This window comes from Anser cygnoides, chromosome 2 (genome assembly GCF_040182565.1).
Source record: "Anser cygnoides isolate HZ-2024a breed goose chromosome 2, Taihu_goose_T2T_genome, whole genome shotgun sequence".
NCBI classification, from domain to species: Eukaryota; Metazoa; Chordata; class Aves; order Anseriformes; family Anatidae; genus Anser; species Anser cygnoides.
In genome coordinates, this window is record NC_089874.1 from 74,856,420 (window position 1) to 74,873,961 (window position 17,542).

Below are 17,542 nucleotides of genomic sequence, written 5' to 3' on the forward strand. Positions count from 1 at the left end.
TAGATGGAGTTTTCTAAACATTATGCTATCAAACCACTGGGCAGGTACAGACTGAAATATTCAGAGGCCTATAAACTGGTTTGAGTTGAGTGGACATTTTGTCAGGAGAAAATCCAGTCCTGGGTTGATGCATCTGTCAAATCTGAAGCTTCTGCTCAAAAACATAGAGGAGCCCTAGCAAATACCCTTGGAGTGCTCTAACACGGTCATTCCTCTATATTGCTTTCATTCTGAGGAAACTGGTCATTTACTTTTGAAAAAACAAGAACTTGTGGTAGGCAACAATTTAGGAATGCTTCAGTGCAAGCAGGTAATGTTTGGAAGATGTACAAGGAATTGCAGAAAAGTCTTACAGCAGAAAGGGTAGTAAGAATGTTCCAGCCCTTGCTTTACAGAGTAAAACCTAGAGAGTGTATTTACAGGTTTCCACCAATTCTTCTGAGTGTCTCTCCTTTCTCTCCTTTCACTCCTTTCTCTCCTTTTTCTTGCACGTTAAGAAATCAGAAGGAAAGAACTACCGGCCTCATCAGTTCACAGATGTGTATGTGAACACACGTATTTGGTATAAAAATAAGGAGATCTGTGCAGATGCATACATATATAGATATTTAAAGTAATTACTTTAGCAAGGTATGATTGTTTGGGGTAGTGTTCTGCATTAAATAGTCTTGCCAAAAAGAAACTCGTTTGTATTAGCTGTGTCTACAAACAGCAGAATCTTTTTAAATGAAGTAAATGTATCTCTCAGAACAGATTAAAGTCAAATATGATACTCAGGAGTGTCATTTTCTCCTAACAGTTAAGCATTCCAACATGAAGCAATTTCTAAAACACTGGCATCTGCAGTAGGCTCCTTCTTTGAAGTCAGCTAATGTTTTAGCTCTAATTGGACATTAGAGCATTAGGAATATTTTGTTTTTTAAATGTTCTCATCAATATGTTCACTCTCTGACAGGAAAATAATGCTAGGAAAATTAAAATACCTCATCAGCCTTAAAAATGCTTACATCCTTGCTTTGGACAAAGAGAAGAAATACTCAAAGTATCTAGATCATTACGTTTTTGTTTTGTTTTGTTTTGTTTGTTTGTTTTTCTTTTTTTTTTCCTTTTTTTTTTTTCTTTTCCCCAGCTTTCTTCACCAGTTCTTACAGTTCTGTTGTTGCTGTTGTTTTCTTACAGCATATTAACACACTGTCTCTATGTTTTGGGGTGCTGTTCTATAATCACATTTTCTAGTCTTGTTTTGATTTGCCGGTATTTGCCAGTGAATTCAAAGTAGGCCTCAGTTTCATAGTTACCTCTGTTTTGTAAGATCTGTCTTTGGGTTGATGCTCATCTTCAAAGCTTTTCAAAACATTCAGGGGGCTCTTAAGACTGTGCTCTGATCTCTTAATCAGCCTGAACCAGAAAACTTCACCTGCTGCTATGTATGATGTTCTAGAATGAAAAACACAGTCTTCTATGCCAGTATTGGTTTAAATTAATTACACGCCTCCCTCCTTTATATATTAATGCTGACTGAAACATAGCTGTTCCAAGTTTATATGGGTCAGCAGCTCTTTGCTTCTGCCATGTCAGCAGGAATCCCATCAGAACTTCTGGCAGGTATTCCTGCCTTCCCCGATGAGCCCTCAGCAACCTCCCAGGGACATGCAGAATGGCAGCACGCTCACCTCCCTTCCCATCATGAGGCCTGGAAGAAAGTGCTCACTGCCAATCACCTATTGAAGAGTCTTGATGGCCCAGGATCTGAGTAGCGTTTTCTGATAGCCCACAACCCCTAGCTCCACTACTTGTGTTCATGGTGGGGGAGAAAAAAGAAAGGAAAACAACACAAACCTTTTGAAGGAATATCAGAGTGAGAACTGATAGAGCAGTCTACTGAGGTATTCAAGGTTTTTGAATGGGGCTCTGGAAAAAAGGAGAAAAGCAATAATATTCTTGACTCAATATGAAATGTAAATTATTGCTCCTCAAATTATCTGCCTTTTTTTTCTTTTTTTTTTTCTTTTTTTTTTCCATAGGTAAGGGAGTGGGGGAAAGTTAATGTTTTTCATTTATCTATCAGCATAAATAGCATGGTCATAGCTAAAGCATGTAATTTAATTTGTTCAAGGGAAAGCTTTCATTCAGAATGAAACTGTATTAGCAACATTCTTGACCAGAAAACATTCTTTATCTACCACCGAACTGAACACAATACTGAAGCCTTGAAACTAACAGGTGAGGTAAAACCATGATTTCATTCCAAAATTTACTGGAGAATTTTTGTTTTGTTTTCCAAGTTATTTATCTTGATTGTAAAATTAGATCAATCAGGTGGATTAATATTTCTGTATTAAGTTCTAGTAAGCAGAACCTTAATGCAGATTTTGTTTTGCAAAGATCTTGGAGGTAATTCTTTCCCCAGTGGAATATTGTTTTTCAAAAATGAATAGTAATATTTCTATTTGTCTTCAGTTACACAAGCAGAGTGCCAAATTGTTTTACCTGTGTTCTTTTAGTTGAACTTTAATTATTTTTTGTCCTTCTCTAAATCAATATTTCTTTGATTTTAAAATATATATAAAATAAATATGAAATAAATATACATAAAATATATTTAAAAAAATAAATAACCAGTTGGCTTGTACTTCGTTTATTCTCAACCTTAATATCTTTGTGGATATAAAAATGTGAGTAAATAGCAACTGGCATTTGGTTTTGTCCTAGCTTTGTGCTACATAATAGAAAAATTTGGGGGTAAAAGACATACTTTTGCATTTTTATAACCCTTTGTATTCTTAAACATTATAACTTTAAATTTTTGTTTGTTCACCGTTATTAAACACAAATTTGGGTTACTAGTATTTTGGATTTTGTTACTGCCTTTGTTTCTTGGTGACACAGAGGTCTGAAAAGGTGGAAGAAGTTCTCCAAGTAGAAGATTCTTTGCTCTACTTATTTAAGTCACATACATTTGCTACAGGACCAGAAGAACAGTTGAAACAATATACTTAACTTACTGGTAGGAGGCAATGGTGAGAACAAATAAAAGAGTTTGAATTTCATACTTTGGGGGAATGAGTTTACATGATCAAAACACAAAGGGCAGCTGGTCATTGACAGGCAGTACTGATCCATATTCTTCAAACTTCATTTTCTGCTTTCCTTCAGTCTCTGTGTTTGGGAGAAGGAAGTAGGAGAAATGTAAGAGTTTTTGGGGGTACCTTGGAAAAGAGGAAGGAAAAAAGAGAGGGAAGTTCTGTAGGAAATTAAGCTTTCATTATACATGAACACTCCTCCAAAGAGCTGAGATCTCAGGTGAAATCTTCCTGGCCTTACCAGAATCTACATTGATTAATATCTGTTTAATGTAGCATAGCAGCCATAGGATTGCTTTTAAGGTGAAAAAAAATCTCTGCAGTATCAATAGACCATTAAACTTTCTGTGGAGAGAGGGGTATGTCAACTGCTGGCTAACTATCCAAATAGCACATTTGGCCATTTTTTCCCATTTTCAATTGTATCTGTTTCTTCATAGAGGTTGGTATGTTTATTGGTTGTTGATCCTAAATCAATTTAAGAAATGCCAATGATAGAAAATAAAACTAGCAACCAAAGTACATCCAATTTCTGAGGAGAAGAATGGTTTTAGTATGTGCAATGTTTGGCCTTTTATAAAACCCTTAGATTTTTAATTCCTGACTTGCTTATAAGTTAAAATGTTTACTGGTTAAAGAACATTTCTCTAGTGGCAACCTCAGTTATGCACTATACACAGACAAATTTATTTAAAAGAGATTAATTTTAAGATTCTGCTTCTAAGAGTAATTTGTATCACTGCAGTCATGACAGGAAGTAAAAACAATGTTGTTTGCTTTAGAGAACCCCTGCCTCTCTCTTCAGTTATTTGAATTTTCTGTGTGAACAAGATTTTATTTTTTTTTTGCTTGATCTGTTGGAGAGAGAATGGTGCATTTTACTAACTGTGATGAAATACATGGACTTTAGGCATCAAAAGTTTTAACATTCTTGTCTTGCTGTAAATATGAGGTTTGGATTTGCACTGCAGAGGCAACACTTTTACTTTTTCTAATGATAAACAGAGAAGCCTTTGTCAAGCCAGGAAATTTGCTGACTAGGATATGCACACCTACAAACAAAATAAGTCTTTTTCAAAATTAAGTGGTTGTGCAGAATGAGCATATAGTTTCCTTTCCAGACACGATGCACAGGTTAAAGACTTTTAGCATGTCATGTCATTCCACTTAGCAGGGAAGAAAATTTCAGTTCAGTTTTGAGCAGCAAATGAAAGAAACTTTCCTCATCTTTGGTGAAGACAGACACATGGCTGCAGGGGACTGGAAAGAGATTGTGAAATGCAGCTTTTGGTGTACCTCAGGTTTTCTTTTGTTTTGCCATTGATCTTGTGTTTTGTTTAGTTCAGTATGTGAGGCACCTGATCCATCATGAGAATGTCTTCACAAATGATCAGCTGATCTGAGATGGCATGTTGGCTACAATTGACTTTTCCGGTTAGACCCCCCCTCACCACCTTCTACCCCACCCACTTTTTTTTTTTTTTTGTCAGACTCTTCAATTAAGATGAAATGAGTGGGCGACTTCAACTCATCATGGTTTCTGCAGGTGGAAACAGAAGATGTGATCCTTGAGGTATCCTGGTGAATTCTGTAAATGGCAAAGAAAATGGATGGCCTCTCTACCTAATTATACATGACTGTTTGCCATTCACTCTTCTCTTATCCCTGCAGAGTACCTCCCCTCCCTACAGTTTTGGACCACTGAATTTTTGATGCTGCTCATTTCCCCTCCAGCAGATATAAACTAATCTAATCCTGGGAGTATATAGCTTCTTTTTTATTTTACTTTTTGCCAGGAATAATAACCTTGACTTTTTCATTTTTCTCATCGCATCTAATATTGATTGGAATTGCAAAAGTAAATGAAGTTGTTGCATAGTTAAAACAGAATTGCACCAGGCTGTAACTAATAATAGCTCAGAACCAAAGTAAGTTAGAATGAATTACTTTGATGGGTGGCGTGAAGGAAATGCACAGTGTATAGGGGTGTGAAACTTCATTTAACCTTTCTCTAATTAGATAATGATAGTAGGAAAAAGTGAAAGAAATATGTTAAAAAGAGTTCTATGAGGTTTCAGAATTTCAGTGTCAATATCTTCAGTGTCCACACAGATGATCCAGAGGGATCTAATTTTCTTTCACCGAGTTGATAATAGGGTTGTTGCTATGGTATTGTTATTTGAATTTGCTCGCTTGTGTTTCTCTGAAGCTGTGGAATTGGCTTATCCCTGCTGTTTGAACAAATATTGGGCCATCATGCTGCAAAGAAAAGCAAAATGCTGTAACTGTAAACAGTTTAGTTGACATTTTTGTCTCCAGTAAAATTTTTTTCTCCTTACACTAATCTAAATATAGTATATCCATGAATCCCTTCCCCTTTAGTCATTCAACTGAGAGCTAGACTTGTCCATGGATATCTTCTGAATGCACCTTTTATTTAATTTTGGTTTTGCTTCACCATTTGGAATACTTTAGGAAGATTTCAGGAAGCATTGGAATAAAATGTACTGCTTTCTTGAATTAGAATTCTGTTAAAAATGTATCTCTTCCAAGTTCAGTCTTGTTTAAGCTAGTGCATCTCCACAGAATATGTGGTGTCAGTTCTTCCTCACCCTAGGAGCAATCAGTCTGTTTCTAGCTCTTGGTCATCAGAAACATCTCAGTTCTCTGGATTTTACTCCCAGTTAGACAAAAAAGAGTAGAGCACTCTAGCAGTAGAAGCCACTGTTAGTTGAACCATATTAGGTGTGTGCTGAAGGCAGAGGATCAAACTTCATCTCCCGCCTTCTACTGTATCTTTCCATACTCACCTTTACGTAGGTCAACAGCAGAGCTGGAGCCCCTTAGGACTGCTACCCTCTGCCACTCGGGCTGCTATAGCGTGTGATGGTGTCAGTAATGGGGTGTCATCCTCTGTTGTCACCTGTGCTGCAAAAGGAAGGGTCTCTCTTCCAGTGGGTTTCTTAGTGGCTCCATAACCAAGGATGAGAGATGAGATCCACAGCCCTCACACTCCCTCAACTTCTGCGAGTGTGCACTCTAGGGGGACAGGCTCTCCTGCCTGCTTCTTTCTTATCTTGACTCTTTTTGCTCTGTTCCATCTAATCTGTCCCTGTTGCAGACACTTTTTGTCCCTTAGTTCCTTTCTCAGGCCTGTCTCCATTACTTGCAGTTCACATTCAATTGATGTAAAATGGCAGCCAGGAAAAAGCAGTACCCAGGCTTTATTCTGCTCTTTGTGTTATGACAACCACCAAGTACTTTCTGTAAGTGCTTTTAAATTCCTAAGCATTAACTTGTAAACATACGTCAAACAGACCAGTGCTAGCAGGTTCATAATGTAGCTTCCCTTCTGTCAATTTCATGGGAGATAATGAAATGAAACATGAATATCATAACTTGTGTGTATACTGAACTCTTATTCCTTGAAAATCAGTTTCAGAAAATTTAACACCAACTCTACTAGGAGTTTATTAGTCTATTTGGGGAATCTCTTCTGTCTTTGTACTAATTCTTTTGCTTATTTAGCAAGATGTTGGAAAAGCTTCCAGTGTTTCTTTTGATGCTTTGACTACCACTTTGCACTTGCTTCATCTTGTGCTGGAATATGTTGAATCTATTTTTGGCATCTATTGCTTTTTGGCTTGTGTTCTATTTATATCAGACTGGTGGATTCTCTGAAAGGTGCCCATGTTACTGTTATTAGAACTCTTTGACATCCAGTTTCTGTGTGTATGTTGTTTCCTTTCCTTTCCTTTCCTTTCCTTTCCTTTCCTTTCCTTTCCTTTCCTTTCCTTTCCTTTCCTTTCCTTTCCTTTCCTTTCCTTTCCTTTCCTTTCCTTTCCTTTCCTTTCCTTTCCTTTCCTTTCCTTCCCTTCCCTTCCCTTCCCTTCCCTTCCCTTCCCTTCCCTTCCCTTCCCTTCCCTTCCCTTCCCTTCCCTTCCCTTCCCTTCCCTTCCCTTCCCTTCCCTTCCCTTCCCTTCCCTTCCCTTCCCTTCCCTTCCCTTCCCCCTTCCCTTCCCTTCCCTTCCCTTCCCTTCCCTTCCCTTCCCTTCCCTTCCCTTCCCTTCCCTTCCCTTCCCTTCCCTTCCCTTCCCTTCCCTTCCCTTCCCTTCCCTTCCCTTCCCTTCCCTTCCCTTCCCTTCCCTTCCCTTCCCTTCCCTTCCCTTCCCTTCCCTTCCCTTCCCTTCCCTTCCCTTCCCTTCCCTTCCCTTCCCCCTTCCCTTCCCTTCCCTTCCCCCTTCCCTTCCCTTCCCTTCCCTTCCCTTCCCTTCCCTTCCCTTCCCTTCCCTTCCCTTCCCTTCCCTTCCCTTCCCTTCCCTTCCCCCTTCCCTTCCCTTCCCTTCCCTTCCCTTCCCTTCCCTTCCCTTCCCTTCCCTTCCCTTCCCTTCCCTTCCCTTCCCTTCCCTTCCCTTCCCTTCCCTTCCCTTCCCTTCCCTTCCCTTCCCTTCCCTTCCCTTCCCTTCCCTTCCCTTCCCTTCCCTTCCCTTCCCTTCCCTTCCCTTCCCTTCCCTTCCCTTCCCTTCCCTTCCCTTCCCTTCCCTTCCCTTCCCTTCCCTTCCCTTCCCTTCCCTTCCCTTCCCTTCCCTTCCCTTCCCTTCCCTTCCCTTCCCTTCCCTTCCCTTCCCTTCCCTTCCCTTCCCTTCCCTTCCCTTCCCTTCCCTTCCCTTCCCTTCCCTTCCCTTCCCTTCCCTTCCCTTCCCTTCCCTTCCCTTCCTTCCCTTCCCTTCCCTTCCCTTCCCTTCCCTTCCCTTCCCTTCCCTTCCCTTCCCTTCCCTTCCCTTCCCTTCCCTTCCCTTCCCTTCCCTTCCCTTCCCTTCCCTTCCCTTTTCTTTCTTTTCCTTTTCTTTTCCTTTTCTTTCTTTTCTTTTCCTTTTCTTTCTTTTCCTTTTTTTTTCTTTTCCATTTTTTTCTTTTCTTTTTTTTTTCTTTTTTCCTTTTTTTTCTTTTTTTCCTTTTTTTTTGTGGTTTGTTTTTTTTTTTTTTTTTCCTCCACAAATGGAGTTACAAGCAAACACCTGCCAGTTGCTTTTTGTCAAAGGGTTTGGTAAACAGTTACTCTGCTGATCTGATATATAGCATGAATACTGCTGAAGTTGACCATTGCAACTTCATAGTAAGCATGTAATCCTACTTCGTAGATCCTCAAAATAGACCTTTAGTGGGATGTACTTCAGGAGTATGTGTGTGCCGCTCAAAGCAGTTATTTGCTAAGAAAAAACACACTGGTATTTGTGAGCCCTTATTAAGGAACATCTTATTACCACACAAGATTAAAGGAAGGAATTCCATCAATCTTACATTAGCAAAGAGTATTCTTAGGAACTTGGTAGCATGCCTAGATATATATTTCCTGAAAAGTGAGTTCGGATATTGACCAGTAGTCCTACTGAGGGGCTGGTTCCGGATGTATTGTGCCCCCTTTTTATTAGTTCACAGGTTTGGTTCCCTTTCTTAAGCAAAACCTTCTGGAGATGTTCTCTCTTATTGGTGAAACTCTGAATGCAAGTGAATAAAATGAAATAAAATAATAATAATAATAAAAAAACAACAAAAAACTTACCTTCCAGTATCCTCTTTTCCTGCTATTCAGCTCAGTGATATTGCAGTCTTGTTTGTCCCTGAAAATACAAATTTAATACTAGGTTGTCTCATATAGGAGAACTTGTAAATATAAATACAGTTTTTCCTGTTGTGTTTGTCTAGCTTCACTTGCTATCGGATTCATTCTCTGATGAAGTGTGTACAGTAAATGTTAGTCTCTCTCCTCACCTTAAGAGTCTGACTTCAGGTTTAAGTTGTCTTTAACTAGGACATTTTTCCTAGTTTACAGAATCTCTTCTTGCTTGGTGGAAAATTTCTTTTACAATCAGTCTTAAAAATGATTATGGCATGAACTCCCTGTGAACCCCACAGCTTGCCTCCAGCATTTCTTACAGATCAGTTATGACACATTGATGCAGTAGGCAGTAAAAAAAGGGAAAAAAAAAGATGCTTGTTAAAATATTACCCCAGTTTCTCAACCACATTATTAATTTAAGATGCTTTTTCACAAAAGAGTTGGCTTTTTTTTTTTTTTTTAATGACAGTCTCTTGGAATTCAAGAATAGTGCCACATGACTTTTCCATCTGAACATAAATAAACACTGTTTTACTATGAGGGTGATGGAACAGTGAAGCAGGTGGCTGAGACCAATTTCATCCTTGGAGATATTTAGAAGATGTCTGGATACAGTCCTGAGCAACCAGCTCTTGGGCAGGGAGACTGGATCAGATGATCTCCAGAGATCTCTTCCGAACTCAGCCATTCTGAGATTCCGTGACCTTTTTTTTTTTTTTTTTTTTTTTAACTCTTTCACCTTTCCTTTGGTAGTATGCAACCTTTTTAATAATTTAACTTGATTATTTAACTGACATTGGAAAAGTTTGTTTGTTGTTTCTCTCCTGTGAGTTGTGTAAGCAGGTAGCTACTAGCTAAAGTGGTAGTTTGGAGATATCATTGCTGTTAAAATGTCTTGCTGTCTTGTCTGAGAGGACTGCTGGGGTAGTTCATTTAATTTCTAGTGGCCTGTAATAACAAAGTAATTTGCAGTAACCTTTTTTTTTTTCCCTTCCCCTTCAAGGAATGAAGTTCATGTGTGCGTCTGTCTGTGTTCACCCCCTTCCCCCTCCCCCCTTGATTTTTCTTGATTCCCTTCCTGTATTGTTTGTTCTACATATGACATTTCCTGTGTGGCTTGAGATTCTTTTTTCCTGGCTTTAGCTAAAAAAAAGCTAGGCCTCTATTCTGAACTAGCTATAAAACAAGGTTTTCTCTGAAGTCAGTAGGGAGAAATAGGTACCTCTAGGACAGTTAACTCATCCAGAGATCTCAGTCCGTTAATTTTCAGGGCAGAGTAAGCACATAGTTTAGATGACATGCCTGTCTGCCTGCAGTTAGGAGGAGAGATGAATTCACCTTTAGGCTTCTATATGGTATATCTTTGCCTCCTTTTATTTTATTTTATTTTATTTTATTTTATTTTATTTTATTTTATTTTATTTTATTTTATTTTATTTTATTTTATTTTATTTTATTTTTTTTATTTTTTTTATTTTATTTTATTTTTTTTTTTTTTCCAGAGTGGCTCTGATCTCTTCAAAGATTTCTTTTTTCATTAGTGTGAATATTACAAAGTAATATTATAATATAGGAGGCAACATATTACACATTTGGCTTGTGTTAAGTCCTGCTGTTTTGAGAGGTAGATGAAGTTTCTCTGAGGCCAACAGAATAACATATATGAACATCAATTCATCTTAGCTTTGACAGATTTGTTTCTGGATTCTTTCCAAACCCCTGCCCTGAAACAGGAGGCTAAGGGACAGCTGTGCCCCAGTCTCATATTTCCTTTGTATAGAAAGGGCAGACATCCTTCCAGCTGGCTGAAAATCTCGTGCTCTGACTTAACTGCTGTTTATTTCATAGAGTGAAGTTGCTCTGCATAACTTGGTAAACACATACCTGTCCTGTGCACCATCCATCAAATACGTTACACTGCAGACTCAGTAACTGGCAGGAGCCCTTGATCTGTAGTGATCTGTGTCTAATTTCAGCATGAACAGTTCCTTCTCCTTGAGCATAGAGCTTGAGGCTTTCCCAGGTGAGTGGCACTGAAAGGTATTCCTTTTCCACTTGTCTCTTGTCTGACTATGTCTGTAGTGGTAAATAAAATAGGCCTTAGAAATTTAACCTCATATGGCTAAACTGTCTTCCTGCCCTTCACAATCCTCAAAAGTGGTGTTGCCTGTGCTGTCAGTGGGGACCATTGACCCTCCGGCTTCTGCTGTTCTTGAAACTGTCGCTGGGCATTGTCAGTGAAACTGCACGCTGTCATGAAGGCACCCTGGCAGCTAAACAGTCGGGCTATTGTGTGCCAGGGCTCAAGCCTGTGTCCTCCCTCTGTTTATAATTTTTCTAGTGTGCAAAGCCTCTGCATTAGCAAGTACCTGGGGCCAGGCTGAGGACGGGCTGGGCTGTGGGCCCAGCTGGGTGGAGGCTGTGGGGAGCTGGAGCTCGGCCTAGCTGCAGCCTCAGTGGGGCAGGGGCTGGAGGCCCTGGGGCTGCTGTGGGGCCTGGGGCTGGCCACAGGGAGAAGAGAGGCCGGCAGCACCCTTGGGGCCATGACAGCCACCCACCACACTAAGGCACAGGATTTAAAGAGGGTACGTGGTCTCCCTAATTTCTGAGGAAAGCTGCTCTTCTGTGAAGATGGACAGAGCTGTACAGCCTCTGTGTTAGTAGTAGCCTAATCACAGTTATATCTCTCTGTTGCAGGGGAATTGTTGTTGTTGTCTGTTTTTCACTTTCATTAAATTTCATTTCAGATTTATTCCTGGGCTCCTTCTGGAGGAGAGGTGAGCAGAGCCATGCTCTCCACCAGCCCTGCTGCTGTTTGCCAGAGCCACCCTCACAGTGATGCTGCTTCTAGAGAGGTTTGCTGTCATCGGCTAGCCACCAACTTTTCCACATCCCTCTACTGTAAATATGAGTTCAAAGTGTTAGTTTGTAATCATAGCTGATGATTATGTAAGAGAGAATGGTAAAAATCATGATTTACTCTTTATTTATAAGTAAAAATGATTTTTTGATCTGCTTCCCTGCCTATTTCCTGCACTGTTTTTCTTCATGTATTCCCCACTACCGCGAGGTTTAGAGGCAATGCTTCCCTTTCACATACATGTTCCAGACCTCTTCTTATATTGTCCAGCCTCTTCACTTGCAGAGACTAGGACTCTTAGTTGCCTGCTGCAGCACAATCTCTTTGCTTTATGCTGTTTCACTGTTTCCTGCTCATTCCCGGATGCTTTTTGAGCTTCTAAGTCAAAGAGCACAAACCTATTTACTGTATAATATGCACTAATCATTTCATAACTGCAAAACGGCCTGTTTTATTGCACAGAATTATTGAGATGCATGTTACGGAGTGAGAACAACTATTGATTTTTAGCATCATACGTTAAGAACAGCTTTGCCTAGTTTATCAGATAATGGTTCTGTAATTGGAAGTATTTAGATGCAAATTATTATTATTTAGTTTTTAATATATGTATTTGGCTTCTTGATGTGCATCCTATGCTGCTTTCTGAATTTTTACTATGTAAATCTGCAATACTGAAAGCAAATAAATAAGATACTAACAATATTATGTTGGCTTAAGCATGTCCACTTGATCATTTTTTGTCTCTGAGCATCTTAGTTAAAGGCTTGCCTTAGATGTGTCTTCATTGCATGGAGGCAATAGTGCACGAACCACACAGGGCCTGTTTTATATTTATGTGTATCGTATAGGAATCATCTGTAATTCAGGTTTAATGTGCTGGGGTAAATACCTTTCTTCTTTTTGCTAAATGTTTCTCTAATGCTTGTGCTACATGAATTTTCATGCTATCTACTTTTTACTTGATATTCTTGATTTACCTGGCCTTATTGTGCTGTGTTTATGTTATCAATGAGTTTAAAATTTGGCTCTGCTATTTTCCTTTCTCTTCATGTACACTTCTGAAGAGGTCTTTGTAGCCTTTAACACACATTGATGCCCGCTGTTCATTTGCATTCCATTTCTTATTGTGTTCTGCTGCCTTGTCTTTGCATCTGCTGCTAATCTCAACTTCACAACCCATTTATTTTTTGCTGTTTTGCACTGCACTGATGTCACATACATGCAAAATCTCTGAGTCACTGCTTACTTTCTCAATATGGGAGCTTTTTTTTTTATTGTCTGCAGTCCTTTGCATAATGACTTATCAGAATTTTTGCATGTGACCCCATGTAAAAGGCATTTCATTATTTTATATATATATATATTCACAGTAGCCACAGATCTTTGGGACTTGTTCACTTCTTCTGCTTTGTGTTGATATGCCGTCCTTTGTCTGATTTTCAGTAAATTTTCATGGTTTTCTTGTTCTGCCTTCTGAAATGCTTTTGTGACTGCTTTGCTTATACTCTGTTTGGATGTGAGCTTGTTCACTAGCCATGCACATCTTTAGCTCTATGTAGAGTTAATGGGCTCTCTAAGCATTTTCATTTGAGTGCCTGGATTTTTGTCTTGTCATTATTCTATCGCAAATTAGTTCAGCCTGTAGAGTTTAATAATTGCATGAATCAGTCATCTTTGTATCGTTTGCCAAAGCTCTGACCCATTGTTCTGCAGGTTCTTGACTGACAGAAAGAGCAGCCTTTCATGTAACAGGATTTTTTAATGAATTAAAATACTCAGGAGCATTAAGATTTCTCACTGCCTGCAGCTGACATAGTAGGATGTCACTGAAGTGTAAGACACCCTGTGCCCATACCAACAGTCTGCTCCAATTGTTTCCTTTTTTCTAGAGCTGCAATGCATTCTGTTTTTTCTTTCCGTGGCTGTGTAATTCTCTGTGTTTTCCCTTTAAATGGTCAACTGCTCAGACACTGGGCTATATTTTCCCTTAGCTTATGAGTTTTGTTGGCTCTAAGATCACATTGAATTTTTATCCTGTTATTGTGCATATGAACACAAGCAAAGACATTCAAAACAGGACCACATCCGTGTTTAATTCCATTCTTCACAAGTAAGGTTTTGAGCATCTTGTATTTGGGAAGAGCTCTACGACATTTTTCTGACAATGTTAGCCTCATCTTTCTGTCCCCTTCATCTCTTCACTCTGTGTCTGGCCTCTAGTCACTTGTTCCTTATCCCCCGGCTCTGTTCTTGGTCTCTCACAGTTTTGTGTCCTGGTGTCTTTGCACAGTCAGCTCCATGTCCACACGCATCATCAAATCTGTCTCACCTATCCCTTAGGGCATCTTTTCAGTGGTTTGCAGGTTTGCTGCTTTTAGCCTCCTCTTTGGTACTCCTTTTGACACCTCTTCTTGCTACAACTACTTGCTGGTCCTATCTTTTATTCTTTCTTTGTGTGGGAGTCAGGTAGATTCTTGTTCCTTCCTTGGTATCTAGCACACCTGACAGGAAGCTCAACAGAGAATCATACAACTATGCAACCATTTTGCTTGGAAAAGACCCTTAAGATCCTTAAGTCCAACCATAATGTGGCAGGGAAGGTGTTGCTTTCTCCCTCAAAAATCTGGGTGGAACAACAGTTTTAATTGTTGAGCCCTAGTTAATCTCTACTGTACGTATGCATAATTGGATGATTCCCCCAACACTACAAGGCTTACAGGACACTGTTTTGAATGTATATTTGCAAAGTGTGTTTTCCTGATACAAAGGGCATTACTTTTCCCATTTGCAGTTTCTACTCCAAAACATGCAGCTTTCAGCTGGATCACCAGTTTTAATACCAGGAAAACAAACAAAAAGACCCACCAAAAACTTATACTTCCCCTAGTCTTTCAAAAATACCTGATTGATGGTAAATCAGGTAGATTTAGAAGACCACCAGAAAAAAAGAACACAACAACAAGCAAACAAACAAACAAACAAAAAAACAGGTTGACCCAGTATCAAAAGCCAAAATTTTCTCTCCAACGCTTAGTGGAACATGCTTGAAAATAAAACAGAGCAAAATCTTGCAGGGAAATGAATAAGATAATTGTAATAACAATTTATTTTACTAAATATATTAAAATAAAACTATGAGTTTACAAAACTGGGTATATGAAACATATAGGATCCATTACTTTAGCTGAGGTTGAAATGAGGAAAAGGAAGTTGCATGGGTGAATAGCTTCACTTAAATCCACTGAATCAGTATGCAAGGAAAAAAAATGTAGTATCACCAAAAAAAATCAAAGGAATGAATAAAAACTTCAAGAGCATTTTGTTTTGAATCTCTTTATTTAGGATACATAAATTTGTTCCAGATAAGATCAGTGTAATTAATAGCTGCAAATCTTAAGAGCTCAAAATGTATTCGGGTGTAGATCTAGACTACAGAAGTTTGTGTCTTATTTGCCAAGGGCCAAAAGGCTACAAAAACAACAGCATTTTTGTGATATCTGTCAGGACTCTTTTGGGTAAAACCAACAACAAAACTTACTACTAAATATAATGTCATTCTGACGATTTTTATTTCCTATTTGTGCACTAAAGGGATAACCGTTAAATCTGAACACCTTAGTGTTTAACCTTTAGTGTAATGATTTCTTCAGCACCTTCCGACAGCCATTTCTATTGACCTTGTCAGACGATTCCTGTTTTGGAGCCTGCCTCTGCCATTCCGAAGTTCTCTGTGTTTATTTGTGTAGCTTCATTATAATTACAGACCAGGTCCAGAGGCTGTTTCGCAAACGCAATAAGCTGTTTGGTCCTAAGATGACCATTTTGTTTGATAACAGTACAGCACAAACCTAAGAAAGAGTACAAATTGAGACTAGGTGCACTCTATATGAAATAGTGAGAACTTTTTCTGAGCATTGACTATGACCGAGAAGTCTCAGATAAAAGGTGCTATCTAAAACAAATACAATCTTGAAACCTTGTCCTCTGCACTATTCCCTCTGTTCTGTTCCCCTTGAACTGTTAAGTTCTTCAAAACAGAACAGTTTACCTCTTAGATAATTAATTCACTGTGATACTGAGTATCTAGGTTTTACACTAGTGTGCAGGCTTTAGAAGTTAATTCCAGATTTACAGGATGGTTTACTGTCTTTGAGATAAAGTCCATTTAATATAAACAAACTCCCTTACATCAGATGATATTAATGGCAACTGTTTGGGGATTTGATGCTGTCAATATTAAAAAAACAACAAAACAACAACAACAAAAAACCCACAACATACTTTTTGAGGCAAATAGCCTAAGCTACTTGCAGATATTCAATGACAAATAAAGATTTTAAATTTGGACTTTGTAGAAGGCTTAAGGATAAATGGTCTGAAGGTGGACTTCTGGTTGTTTTTAAAATTTTAGGGGGTTATTTTTATTTTATTTTATTTTTTATTTTTTCCCCTTTGGTCCCATCTTACCTTTATTGAATGTATTTGACAGGGACAATGCTGCAGAAGCCTTTTGAGGGAAGAGGTTTATTGCATCAGGCAGGGTATTTTTTGTGGGAAAAATGCACTCAGAGTAAAGTATGTGACAGATTGCTAAAACTCATTTGTGCATTTGGCCCTGGCTTGTTTTGATTTTCCAAACTAGGCGTGTATGGTAGCATGATGACAGCAACACTTTCACAGGAGCAAATAATGGAAGTAGCATTGCTGCATTTCTCGGCTTATCTCCCCTGAGATTTTAAAATGAGCAGAATCAATTTCTACTGATTCTTTTTTTTTTTTTTTTTTTTTCCCTTTGCGTCACAGTTCAGCTGGGTTCCTGGTGCTCTTCAGGAACTGGGATACAAGGCCATGCCTGTGCTAGTCCCGTAAACACTGATGAAGCTCTGGCACTGGTCCTCAATAGTACATAATTGTGACCACATTCCTGTTTGACTGATGGCTTCTAGCATGCTTCTAGGCATGGACTGGGGAAAGGACTGTGAGCCGAGGACCCTTCCCAGTGAGCAGTATGGATGAGACCACCCAGCTGTGTCTGTGGGAGTGAAAACCTTAGCCATATGACGGTGGGTCACATCGCACCACTTGCCATCTCAGTGGCAGAAGCCAAGCTCTTGGCTGTGTTGTTTGCCTATAGAGGTGCAATCTAAATGGATCAGCTGTCTGAGCCAGGCAGGGGAGCGTTCTTGGTGCCATACTGGCTTCCACGGAGTTATACTAGAAATGACACTAGTCTGTTGTGTTTCAGTAGTGATGTAGATGTGGGTTTTCTACTGTTCTGCTGTTAAACCATGTGCGTTTTGACGGATCTTCTGAAACTGTCAAAGGAAAGGGGCCAAGAGCTGTTTAAACAGTGCATGTCCTGCTTACTTCTCTCTTCAGCTTTCTTTTTTTTTTCTTTTCTTTTTTTTTTCTTTTTTTTTTTTTTTTTTCCCCATGTACTCCTCCAGCGTTCACTGGAGTGTTCTGGGTTTGTGGCTTTTTTCTTTGCAAACACTTCAAGACATAACAGCACAGGGTCTGATAACCTGAACCGGGGAAGATGCACTTCGGGACAGGACTAACAAGTCTTGGAAAAACAAAAAGTTGATGAATTTGTAAAGACAGCTAAAATTTAAAAATGCAAATGTATTATTTTCTTGTACACCCTCCCCATCCCCAAAGTAATTAGGTTTAAAAAAGGTTCTTGACAAAATACGACTGGTGAATGACTGTTGTTAAAAATCCTTGGTAAGGCATCATATGGTACATTGTGACAAAGCTGTGCCAGATATTTTAAGCTGGGTTTTTGTGCTGAGAGGTCACAGACAACTAGAAAGCAGTAGGTTCCAGTTGCTGATACGTTGCCAGGGCTCGCCACCTGCCTGGGCTGGCAGGAACGAGAGGGCACAGACCTTTCAGAAGCAGCTTCCTAGTGGCCAGCAGAAAAACAGGGATTTTGACAGCAGCGCTGGTTGGCCAGGTTTCCATGGCTAGTAT

The 17,542-nt window shown here is 39.3% G+C and overlaps 1 long non-coding RNA gene across 1 annotated transcript; it reads right to left on the minus strand.

Annotated features, from left to right (window-relative positions):
• Positions 1-250: 250 nt before the first annotated feature.
• LOC125183740 (uncharacterized) lies at positions 251-10,726 on the minus strand. The gene is made up of 4 exons (XR_007166232.2): positions 10,588-10,726; positions 8,647-8,704; positions 3,006-3,159; positions 251-1,911 (listed from the first exon to the last, which is right to left on the minus strand). It is a non-coding gene; the product is annotated as an uncharacterized lncRNA (long non-coding RNA).
• Between the last annotated feature and the right edge of the window lie 6,816 nt (positions 10,727-17,542).